The sequence below is a fragment of the Typopeltis vanoorti genome, chromosome 17 (assembly GCF_054136105.1).
Source record: "Typopeltis vanoorti isolate ZY-2024b chromosome 17, IOZ_Tvanoo_1.0, whole genome shotgun sequence".
In the NCBI taxonomy this organism is placed as follows: domain Eukaryota; kingdom Metazoa; phylum Arthropoda; class Arachnida; order Uropygi; family Thelyphonidae; genus Typopeltis; species Typopeltis vanoorti.
In genome coordinates, this window is record NC_143565.1 from 89,543,433 (window position 1) to 89,556,627 (window position 13,195).

General features: G+C 39.8%; 1 protein-coding gene across 5 annotated transcripts in view; it reads left to right on the top strand.

The window, feature by feature from the left end:
* LOC150097613 (papilin-like) overlaps positions 1-13,195 on the top strand; it is a 1,184,257-nt gene that overhangs the window by 972,271 nt on the left and 198,791 nt on the right. The gene's annotated exons all lie outside the window — the stretch shown is intronic.

The window sequence follows — 13,195 nt, forward strand, 5'->3', positions numbered from 1 at the left end:
TACTGGTATTGATAAACTGATGTATCATTGGGGCATTTGCATCAATAAATTTGGAGAGTTTCTGGAGAAGTAGTGCATGCTCACTTATTTCTTGGTGTATAATTTCAACTTCCTAGTATTAAAAATCATTGAGAAAAAATGACTTACTTTTCAGAAACCGCTCATAAAATACATTACCTCACTTGCATGTGGATTTTTTTAATGAAAATCTGGGTAGTCAGAGATAATGATTCCATGAAGAAATAGCATGCAAAAATAATATCAAAGCAAATAGAAAGCCCAAACATACTACATTGATCTCTCAATTATCGAAAGTCTGGATAAATGAATCAACAATTAACTAATCCTTGATTTGGTTAATATTGTCAACTGACTACTGGTACAGACCTATATAGATATATAGGTCTGTACCAACATTTATTTATTTTTTTATTATCTGTTATTTATTCAACCAGCAAATTGATTTCCTGCTACTAATTGAGGTATCACTAGAAGAATACATACTTGTAGACTACTGAAAACTCATCAGGAATGCCTCAGAAGAGACCCATTAGTGAAAGTCATTGAGAAAAAAAATGTCAAAATATTGTCAAAAATGTCAAGTTAATGTAAAAAAAATGTCAAAATATTAAAGACAGTTTAATATTTTGACAAGATCTTTTCATCAAAAGTGATGATGAAGAGTGTCTTGAAGATTTCTAATCTGCATAAAAAACAGTACAAAATTCTGGACGAGCCCAAATGGATTTCTTTGAAGGTATGGAGAAGTCACATCACATATGTGGTAACAGTGAAACTTGTTATAGATCAAGGAATGAGCTGTTATGTTTGTATACAAATGCAAGAAGTATCAGAAACAAAGAAAATGAAATGGTTACTTTGATTGAGTTCATTCACCCAAAAATTGTTGAAATAAGTGAGACATGGTTGGATGAGGATGACATCCTGACAGGAATAGAGATGGCAGGGTATGATGTATTTTGTGAAGATAGAAAGGGGAAAAAGGGATGGGAAGTGCTATTGATGATAGAAAAAGAGTTATGCCCATACATGGTAGAGATACAAGAGAGAAATAGTGCAAGTGGTTTTGAGTCAGTATGGTATGAGATAGAAGTGAACAGAATGAAATACTTAGTCAGATGTATAGACCTGGTAATGTGGATAGTAGTGACCATGGAATGTATAATTAAATTAGCCAAGCAAATAGGAAAAGGGTGATCATTATGGGCGATGTTAATTATGGCAATATAGATTGGGATAGTGAGATATCAATCAGAAGTAAAGAAAATAAATGTCTCAAGTTTTTGAGAGATAACCACGCCATTGTTACATATAGACATTATGTAACAGTGGGCACATGTGGATTGAGGGTCTTGGATTTAATCATTTCATCAGAGGTTGTCATTAATAATGAGATGTTAAATTTACCTCTAGTTGGTGAAAGTGACCATGAAGTGATTACCTGGATGTTTACCAGTCATTTGAGGACTTCTGTGAGGAAAAGGTATATTATTATTATTCAGACCTCCATGGAGTCAAAAGACTCATCGTGGGAGGTCCTTCCTAGGAAACACAAAGTCTATCAAGACTCATCAAAAGGAGGTCCCACCCAAAGAAACACAAAGTCTATCATACTACTCTTTAAACTCATTGACCGTTCTTGCTCCCACCACTCCATCAGGCAATGCATTCCATGGTTCAACCACCCTCCATGCAAAGAGACCACTCCTCACCTTCTTGCTCACAGTTTCCTTTCGTAATTTCCAGGGATGGCCTCTTGTCATTACTCCTTCCCGCTGTTCAACCAAGCGAAAGAACTCCCCAGTGTCAACCCTGTAACCACCTCTCATCAGTTTAAAATTCTCAATCATATCACCTCTCCTTCTTCTATCCACCGAACTCTGCAGTCCACATTCCCTCAGCCGATCCTCATAACCAAAATTGTACAGTCCTGAAACCATCTTTGTCATCCATCTTTGTACCCTTTCCACAGTTAATTTATCCCCTTCAAATCCTGGGGACCAAATCTGAGAACAACAGTCTAAGTGTGGTCTGATCAGAGACTTATACAATGGAATGATAACCCTTTTATCTCTGCAGGTCAGTGTCCTTCTCATAATTGCAGCAAACCTCTGTGTTGCCTTCACCACCTTTGCAATATGTTCCCTAAATTTCATTTCTATCAATCATCAACCCCAGATCTCTTGTCTCCCCTACTTCCTCCAGTATAACTCCTCCCATAGACTATGCAGTGTCCCATCGACGTTTCCCAAACCTCAAGACCTTACGTTTTTCTGCATAAAACTGACATCCCCATTCATTTGCCTATCTATCTAACTTATTCAAATCCTCTTGTAGGGCTGCTGCATCTGCACTATTGCTAATAATCCTTCCCAGCTTCGCAACATCTGCAAACAACTGAATATCCCCTTGCAATCCACTGACAATGTCATTGATATAAAGGTTAAACAATATAGGTCCCAGTACTGAGCCCTGTGGGACCCCATTTGTAACCCCCCTCTGCTTCCTTGAAAGTACCCCACCTTACACGACTCTCTGATGCTTATCGGATAGCCAATCCTGAATCCAGTTGACCAATCTGACATCCAGACCCATTTACTGCAACTTAAATATCAGCTTATCATGTGGCACCCTGTCAAATGCCTTCGCTAAGTCCAAGAAAATGGCAGTTTATCATAAAAAGTTAGCATATTGCTAAAACAAAAGTTGAAACACACTCTCCTACTCTACCTCTAAACCTTGAACCCTATCCCACTAGCATTAAAACTGACTCTTCACAAATCCATATTACTCTCACAGATACATTACCCTCATCTGCCCAATGCTGGATATGGTCCTTTACCACTTTCTTCAAGATCGTGCTAACTACTGATGACACACAAACTGGTCTATAATTAGACACTTCCAGTCTGCTACCACCCTTATGCAATGTCACCATCTTACCTTCGTTCCACTCCATGGGCACCTTTCCAGCAGCCAGACTTTCATTGAAAAGCCAGGTCAAAAGCACTGTCAGTTCCCTAGCACATTCTCTCAAAACTCATGGCGAAATACCATCTAATCCCACAGCTTTACTGACATCCAGAGTACTCAGTATTTGAAACACACTCTCCTACTGTACTTCTAAACCTTGAACCCTATCCCTCTAGCATTAAAACTGACTCCTCCAGGATGAAATACTCCAATAAATTGTTTATTGAACAATTCTACTATGTCCGCTGCATCAGTCACTCTATTCCCATTTTTATCCCACAATATCATTCTTCCACAGTCATTTCTCCTCTTACTGGCCACATATCTAAAAAATTCCCTAAGATTTTCTTTGGATCTTAGGGCTAATCTCTCATATTCCAGTTTCGTCTTCCTTACCATACTAGTCACTCTTCTGGCCTGTGTCTTATGTTCTTCATGCATCTTCTCTTCACCTGTCTCCTTATATCTCTTCCATAGCCTATTTTTCGCATGCAATTCCTGTTTAATATTGTTTGTTATCCACTTTACTCGAAATTGTGTCCTCTTGTTCACTCGTGGTATACAACTTACCATTGCTGCTAACAAATATTCTTTCATAATTTCCCACGCACTAATGATATCCCGGCCTTCCAATTCCTCCCTCCATGAAACTTCCCCAAGTTGACGTCTTAGACTATTATAATCACTGCCTTATAATTCCACATAAGTTCCCGTCTCTTTGATACTCCTGCATGTCTATTCATTTTCCAAGTCAAAACTATATGGACACTCTCTCCAACTGGTGGGAGAGATGTCATTTCAGTTATTATCAACTCTTCTGATGCTATAACCAAATCCAAATTGAACCTCTTGTTCCTTCTATTACATGTTGCCTAAGACATTTGTCCCTCAAGAATTCTAGAAATTCCATTCCCTTATTGCTACATGCATCTTCCTCTCCCCAGTTTATACTACTGTAGTTGAAATTTCCCATATGTCAAACTATAAGGCTAGTGATTATGAGACGCTCAGGAGAAAGCTTAATCTGTGGTATGGAATGAGGAATAGGTTGAAAAGGCAATCAGTGCTGCTTGGGTTCTATTTAAGAACTGTCTGGTAGAAGGAATGTTTTAATGTATTTCAAGGGTCAGAAAGTTAATAAGGTAGGTGTGAAATGAATAAATAAGGAGATTAAACATGCATTACAAACAAAGAAGCAATGGAGGCAACATAAGATGAGTGGTAATAATCAATTTCATGAGGAGTACAAAGAACAGGCAAGAAGGGTAAGTTAGTTGGTAAGGATAACAAAAGTGCAAAATGAACAGCAGTTAGCTTTAAAAAAAAAAAAAAAAAAAAAAACTAGGGAGTTCTTTTGATATGTAAAATGCTAAAGGGAGGTCATGTTTTGGTAATCTACTACTTAGTGCAATAATGTGACAGCTTTCTTGGACAGAGGAGAGAGATACGCAGTAGAATACTTAGATTTTGCAAAGACATTTGATAGATTCCCACATGATAAGTTGATTGTCCAATTAAAGCAGATGGGGTTGGATATTAGACTAGTGGATTGAATTAGAGATTGGGTTTCTGATTGGTATCAGCAAGTGGCATATAGGGGTAGCAATATTTCAGAAGAGGAAAGTCACTAATGGTGTGCCTCAGGGGTCTGTTTTACAACCATTGCTGTCCTGTATGTTAGTGATATTGTTGAAGATTTGAATTGTAATATTGAGTTATTTGCAGATGATGAAAAGTTGAAAAGAACTATGAGGAGTAGAGCTAATGTTTTGGCCTTACAAGAAGACTTGAACAAATTTAGTGACTGGACACTGGAATGGGGAATAACAGCTCGGTGTTGCAAATAAGGTAGAGGAAATAAGAGATTTTGGAGTGATGGTGGATAAAGGTCTAAAATATAGAGGAGATATTGCCGAAATTCTGAGGTTAACACAACAAATTCTGGTAATGATGCACAGGACAGAAACTTAGAACTAGAAGTAAGGAGATTCTAGTTCCATTGTGATTAGGCTACAAATGAGCTACTGTGCAGAGATTTGGTCATCTAGATTTTAGAAGGATGAAGAGATATTGGAAAGGATCTACAGGTGGTTGACTAATGTAATTTCTGATCTATGGAATGTTGAGTATGAAATAAGGTTGAGAAGATGGAATTTGCAGAGTCTGGTGGATAGGAGGAAGAGGGTGCATATGATAGAGACGTACTAGTTAGTAAGGGATTGAGACAGCTTTCCCGTGCCCCCCCCCACCACCACCACCACCTGGCCAGTAGTGTTGCTTTGTGGTACATTGTTGGTGCTTCAGACAAAAGAAGCCCCAGAGATGAATCACAGGCAACACGAAGCTAATGTCTCAAACAAGGCGTCCAAAGGTTTCCAAGCCTCCAGGACTACTCGCAATTATGATGAATACAAAACATAAAAAGTTCCATGCCGGCTTGATCGTCGCCCAGATTAACAAGGATCGCATTGCTTGTTTAGGTGGAGAGCAAGCTTCGAAAAATATGTTACAGTCCCCTAATCAACACTACCTCAAGATATGTTCCCTAAATATAGAAGGGCTATCTAAATCCAACGCCAAAGTCATCAGCAAAATAGCCAAAGATAAAGCCATTGACGTCTTGGCTCTTCAGGAAACTCATGTGCCTGACACAGCCCTCAATAGACTAAAGATCCCAGAACTCATTCTCGTGTCTTATAATTGCCACCTCAAGCATGGCCTAGCAACCTATATCCGACCTGGTCTCAAAGATATAACCCAAAGTGTTCCTGATACAGAATACTCCATAGGTATTAAAGTTCAAAATATCACCATATACAATGTCTACAAACCTCCATTGCAATCCTGGCCTGATCAAATGAACCGACCTCGTCCTCACCCTGCTATCTATGCTGGTGACTTCAATTCCCATCACACCATGTGGGGCTATTCCTCTAACAACCAGGATGGTAATAATCAAGCTAACTGGATGGATACATATAACTTGTATTTGAATTATGATGACAAGCAGGACGGCAGTCTTTGCTCAGCCAGATGGAACAGAACCTACATCCCAGATCTATACATAGTCACTAAAGACTCTGAAGACCACCCTCTACCATCAACCAGATGTGTTCAGGAGAGACAGGGAGAATAAAATGGGGGGAGGTGTGTTATTGATGATAGTGGATGAGCTACAGCCAAGGAGAATAGAAGTGGAACTGCAGGATAGAGAAAAGAGCACATTTGAGGCTATTTGGTATGAGATTAAAACTAGCAGAACAAAATATACAGTTGGGTGCTGCTATAGACCAGGTGATAGAATAGATGGTAGAGACAGTATGCATAAGCAAATAGAAGAAATGAGTGGAAGGAGGGTAATTATTATGGGAGATTTCAACTATGGTAACATTGATTGGAAGGAGGAAAGGACACATGGGAGGACGGAATTGGATTTTATGCGGTTATTAAGGGATAACTATCTGCGACAGCATGTAATGGAAACTAGTAGGGGTCAGAGTGTGCTTGACCTAGTAACTGCTTCTGAGAATTTGGCTGTAATGAATATGACCACGTTGCCACCAATTGGTGAGAGTAATCATAGGGTCTTGATTTGGGAGGTGGCTAAAGGTGTGGAATTTACAATTAAAACAGGGTACATATGGAATTATTGGGCTGGTAAGTATGACAAGCTTAGGAGATTGATTGGTACAGTGCCATGGCATGTACAGCTGCAAGGGCTAGAAGTTGATAATGCATGGGGGACGGTTAAAAAGTGTTTGCATGAAGCAATGGCTGACTGTATACCTAGAGTCTGAATAATAAATCAAGTAGGAGTTAAATGGATGAATAACATCATTAAGCTTGAGCTGCAAAAAAATAAACAACTATTTAGGAAATTTAAGGAGAAAGGTGACCGGCAGGCACATGAACAGTATAAAGCCCAGGCCAGAAGGGTAATGAGTGTGGTAAGAAAAGCAAAAGCGGATTACGAAAGAACATTGGCCATGCAGGCTAAAGAGAATCCTAAACAGTTTTTTCGATATGTTGCAAGTAAAAGAAAAAATGTATATGGCAGAATGATTATAAAGAATGCCGATGGTAGGGAGGTAACCGAATCAGTTGATATAGTTGAATTACTGAGTGAGCACTTTGCAAGAGTATATCATCCAGGTGGTGACATTGCAGAAATGAATGAACCAATAGATTATACGGGAATTGTGGTGAATGAGGTGGAGGTGAGTAGTCTATTGCAAAACCTCAATGTCAATACATCTGTGGGATTGGATGGTATACCAGCTCGTGTCGTACGTGAAGCGGCTAAAGAATTGTCAGAACCCTTGACCATTTTATTTAATCTGAGTCTTGGGTGTGGGTTAGTCCCGAGGGGGTGGAAAGAGGGGGAAATAGTTTCACTGCATAAAGGAGGTTCCAAGACTACTGTTGTAAATTACCGACCGATTAGCATATCAGGAATCGTTGTCAAGATCTTGGAGAAACTAGTCAAGAGAAGAATACAGCATTGGATAGATGAAAATGGGATACTGTATAAGAGACAGCATGGTTTTGTGAAGGGTAGATCATGCCTTAGTAACTTGCTCATGTTTTATAACACATTGATGGCTGAACTGGATAAGGGTAATGGGTTTTCAGTGATTCTACTGGACCTTGTATAATAAAATTAGTTTAATCCTTTAAACTTTAAACTCTCTACTGGACCTTGCCGAGGCCTTTGACAGGATAACACATGGAACTCTAATCAGTAAACTGGAGCAGATGGGGGATGGATATAGGGTTGGTGAGATGGATAGGAGGGCGGTTGATGGAGAGATACCAGAGATTGGTTTATTCAGGAGTGGAGTCCAAAAGACGGCTTGTGACTAGTGGTGTGCCACAAGGTTCTGTTCTTGGACCACTACTTTTCAATTTGTTCATTAACGATATAGGAAAGGATCTGAGAGGAGGTGTTTACTTGTTTACTGATGATGCAAAGTTGGGTAGAGCAATTGTGAGTGCACAGGATGTCAAAATTTTGTAGGATGATTTGGATAGTTTTGGAGGACTGGGCTAGGGAAAATCGATGTCAATTTAATGTGGCAAAGTGTAAGATTATGCATTTTGGATTGAAAAGATTAGCAGCAGTATATCACATTGATGGAACCATGCTCCAGGAGATTCATGAGGCCAGGGATTTGGGAGTGTTGGTGGAGTTTGGGGGGGCACATTGCAAAAGTGGCGAAATCAGCTCATCAAATCACTTGGTTACTGAAAAATACTTTAATCAGTAGAGACAAACAAGTTATTGTTCCTCTATATCGAGCCCTGATAAGACCCCGTCTAGACTACTGTGTCCAGCTGTGGGCACCAGGGTTTCTTCTTGATGGGGAGGAGATGGAGAGGATCCAGAGAAAAGTGACCAAGATGGTGGCAGGTCTGTGGAATGAACCTTATGAGAACAGATTGAAAATTTGTGGGTTGCAAAAATTAGTTGATAGGCGGAAAAGAGGTGATATGATTTAGACATTCAAATTACTGAAGGGTTTCTATAAGATCAATCCAGAAGATATTTTTGAGAATAGGACCGGTGGTGGGAGGACTAGGGGCCATACATGGAAGCTGGCAAGAATGTGGTTAACAAGGGCGTTAGAGCTAGGTTTTTTACTTGGAGAGTGGTAAATGAGTGGAATAAGCTGCCAGAGTCTGTTGTGGGTGCTATGACCGTGAATGAGTTCAAGCGAGGTATGATAGATACTGTGTGAATGTCGAATAGTTGTTCTTGACATGATGTTAGGGCCTCCCTCGATGAGTCTGTTGACTCCTTGGAGTTGCCCGAAATAATAATAATAGGAACATGAATCCCAGTCATCATCAGAACACCAATCGTTAGATGGAATCTCTGCAGGTCCAACTAGACTGCATTTCAGAAACAAATTGAGAAAACCATTAGAGCAATTCCACCCATTTCTAACTGCTATCCTAGATTTGTTAAACTACTTAAATCTGCAGTAAAAGCCTCTATCCCTAGAGGCTACAGGAAATAATATATCCCATGTTAGAGTAGTGAGTAACTCCTAGCCAAATATGAGGAAACTGACGATACAACTATTGCTAAGGAGCTCATATCAACCCTGGATAAAAATAGAAAGGAAAGATGGATCTGAACCATCAATGAACTCGATTTCATCACATCTATTTGGAGAAGCTGGTCACTTCTAAGAAAATTGGGTGGAGCAGAGCCAACAACACACAAAACAACAGAGATAACTCCTGATCAAATATCTAACCATTTATTGAAAACCTACAGGATTCATCCCAGCTCTACCAGGAAAATTGCTGTACAAGCTTCCACCAGACAAATCCTGAAGATGGAACCTGAGCTTCTTAAACTCGTACACCCAGTATCTCAGGAAGCGGTACAAATAGTCTTAAAACTTACCAAGAATGGCAAAGCTTCAGGAGTGGATGGTATATTCCCTGAGTTCCTAAAGCATCTTGGTCAACATGGCCAAACATAGCTGGCTGCCCTCTTCTCAAAAATCATCATGACTGGTAAACTACCAAAGCTGTGGCGGGAAGCCAAAATAATTACCATGCCCAAACCAAGGAAAGATCCAAATGACGTGATAAACCTGCGACCTATCTCCTTGCTTTGCACCACCTTTAAGCTCTTTGAAAGAATTCTCCTTAAAAGAATTTCACCACTCATCGAAAGAGCACTCCCGACTGAACAAGATGGCTTCAGGCCAGGAAGAAGTTGCTGTGACCAGGTCCTGGCTTTGACAACTCAAATTGAAGCAGGCTTCCAGAAGAAACTTAAAATTGGAGCCACTTTCATTGACCTAACATCTGCTTATGACATTGTCTGGATCAGGGGCCTTCTCCTAAAACTAGGAAATATTATAGTGTAAAAAAACTTTCCAACTTTTTGATTCTATTCTCTCCAACAGAAAGATCCGGGTCCATATTGGCGGAAAAAAGAGCAGGCTCAGATTCCTTCACAACGGTCTTCCTCAGGGCTTTGTGTTATCCCCTATACTTTTTAACATCTACGTGTATGATCTACCTCATACCAGATCAAGCAAGTATATGTATGCCGATGACCTAGCGATTTTACATCAATCCACCTCCTTTACCAACCTACAATCAACCTTGAATACAGACCTGAACACCCTAGAAGAGTACTTTAAGCAGTGGTACTTGAAGCCAAATTCAATGAAAACAGTGTCCTCAGTATAATAAATTTAGTTTAATCCTTTATCCAAGTGTGAGCAAACAAAGTTTGCGCCTGAAAGTATCTTCAGGACTGGGGTAAGGTGTTACAACACCGGGCAACTCGTTGCAAAGGTGGAGCAAGCTAACATCACTCCTATCTCAGTATCTCCCATAATGCAAAACACATCTCCTTGCAGATATGTATAATGTTATGCATTAAGGGAAGGGCAACACTACCCAGACTAGTTTCGACCTTTATTGAAGTCTCTTCAGTGGGAGCCCAGCCCACGTGGAGATACCAGGCAGAAGCATTAGCAAGGTCATCTCTACCTATAGGAGTTGCCAAACAGTGTGCCACCTCTTTATTAAAATACTCTGGATTTAGAGAAAGATGTTGAATGTTTATTTTTCACTTGGTTAGACTATAATAAATTTAGTTTAATCCTTTATCCAAGTGTGAGCAAACAAAGTTTGTGCCTGAAAGTATCTTCAGGACTGGGGTAAGGTGGTACAACACCGGGCAACTCATTGCAAAGGTGATGCAAGCTAACATCACTCCTATCTCAGTTTTGTTTACTCACACTTGGATAAAGGATTAAACTAAATTTATTATAGTCTAACCAAGTGAAAAATAAACTTTCAACATCTTTCTCTAAATCCAGAGTAATTTAATAAAGAGGTGGCACACTGTTTGGCAACTCCTATAGGTAGAGATGACCTTGCTAATGCTTCTGCCTGGTATCTCCACGTGTGCTTGGCTCCCACTGAAGAGACTTCAATAAAGGCCGAAACTAGTCTCTGGGTATTGGCCCTTCCCTTAATGCATAACATTATACATATCTGCAAAGAGATGTGTTTTGCATTATGTGAGATACTGAGATAGGAGTGATGTTAGCTTGCTCCACCTTTGCAACGAGTTTACCGGTGTTGTTACCACCTTACCCCAGTCCTGAAAATACTTTCAGGTGCAAACTTTGTTTGCTCACACTTGGATAAAGGATTAAACTAAATTTATTGTAGTCTAACCAAGTGAAAAATAAACTTTCAACAGTGTCCTCAGTATTCCACCTGTACAATGCAGAGGCGAATCGACAAGTCAACCTTTCTTTCTGTGGAAAAATGGTAGAACACGAGCCTCATCCAAAATACCTTGGATTGAGCCTGGACAGAAGCCTATCCTATAAAAAGCACATTATCAACCTCTCCAATAAAATTAAAACCAGAAATAATATCATTTCAAGGCTTGCTGGAACAACCTGGGGTTGTGGTGCAGAAGTCCTAAGGTCGTCTGCACTATCCTTCGCATTCTCTGCAGCAGAATATTGTGCCGCTGTCTGGAAAAGAAGTATACACACACTAACATTATAGACACCCAGCTAAACTCAACCATGCACACAATTAGTGGGACAGTGAGAAGCACCCCTCTCTCCTGGCTGCCTGTTCTATCTAACATTGCTCTACCACACATACGAAGAAGACAAGCTTCGATTAAGGAATTTAATAATGCAGTGAGCAACTCACTCCTGCCCCTACATCAGACTCTCATAAACCCATGTAGTCTATGCCTCAAATCTAGAAAGCGTCTCTGGTCCATGGACGAACTCTCTTCAGCTCCGCTGCCATCAGTATCTGACATATGGAGAGAACACTGGTCCAACAATCTACCAACAAATGGCTTCCTGGTAGAAGATCCCTGTGCTCTGCAGCCTGGTTTTGATCTTCCTAGGACGATTTGGTCATCAATAAACAGGATCAGAACTAGTCAGGGCAGCTGTGGCTACCTTCTACATAAATGGGGGCTGTCAGGTCACCCTTATTGTGATTGTTCTCCTGTGGCACAGATGATTACTCATATTGTGTACGACTGCCCAAAGCACCAATTTCACGGTGGTGGCCTACAGGACATCCACAAAGTGACGGATGAGGCCTTGAATTGGCTTTTGACCTGTAGTTGGTGTGGCGGTGGTTATGGAGGAAACAGAAGATCATGGTCCCGTCTCACCATGAAGACGTTATTCTCATAGTCACTCTCATAGTTCTCGTCATGGTATCAACAGAGCTCATCCTCATGTTAGAAAATGATGATGTAATGTGAAATGGGCCCCCTCCTCTAATGGATGAAGTTTTCTCGCACAAGACCCAACTGCTCTCTAATTAAACCTAGGATATAGCTACATTTATGTTGTGAAGTGTTGTGAGAACATGCAGCCTTGTCATACTTGTTACAGTAGGATGATAATTGCCCCTGGCTTCATTATGACAAGTTACTTTTGCTTTATTTAAAAAGAAAAATTTTAAAAAACGAGACTTAGAAAGCTGCCTTTTATGTAATGAACTTTTATATGTTAAGATTTTCATCATTTCTTGCTGAAATTGTGATTGTACTCTTCACTTACCAGTTTCATGTAGCCATAAGCATAAATAAATAAATAAGTTGGTAAGGGGTTGTTATAAGAGTAACATTGAAGAGTTTTTTCATAAAAAGATGGAAGATTAGGGAGGAAGAAGATGTCATCCCTGGAAGCTGTATAAGCAGGGTGTTAGCAAGAGAGTGAGAAGCAGGATTTTTTTTTCATGAAGAGTTGTGAATAATTGGAATGCATTGCTTGAGAGTGTGGTGTCTGTAGAGAATTTGAATGTATTTAAGACATGTTGTGATGAGTTGTGTATATGATAAAAGAACCCCCCCCCCCCCAGAAAGAGTCTTTGACTCCATGGGGATCTTGGGATAATAATAATAATAAAGTCACGAATTTCTTTTCAGTTTACTATTTTAGAAATCTTTTAATAACTTAGAGAGTATTAGATATATATTTGAGGTTCAGAAGAATTGGTCTATACTGTATATTATTCTTCAGGAGGACAGTTCATGATCTGGGAACCAATTGAGAGTTTAAATTTATAAGGCATGCCAATAGCTGTGAACACCATATAGCAATACATTGCTGCTAAAATAAGGAGTAGGTCTATCTCAGTACATGCTATTAATCAGAAATCATATGTACTACTG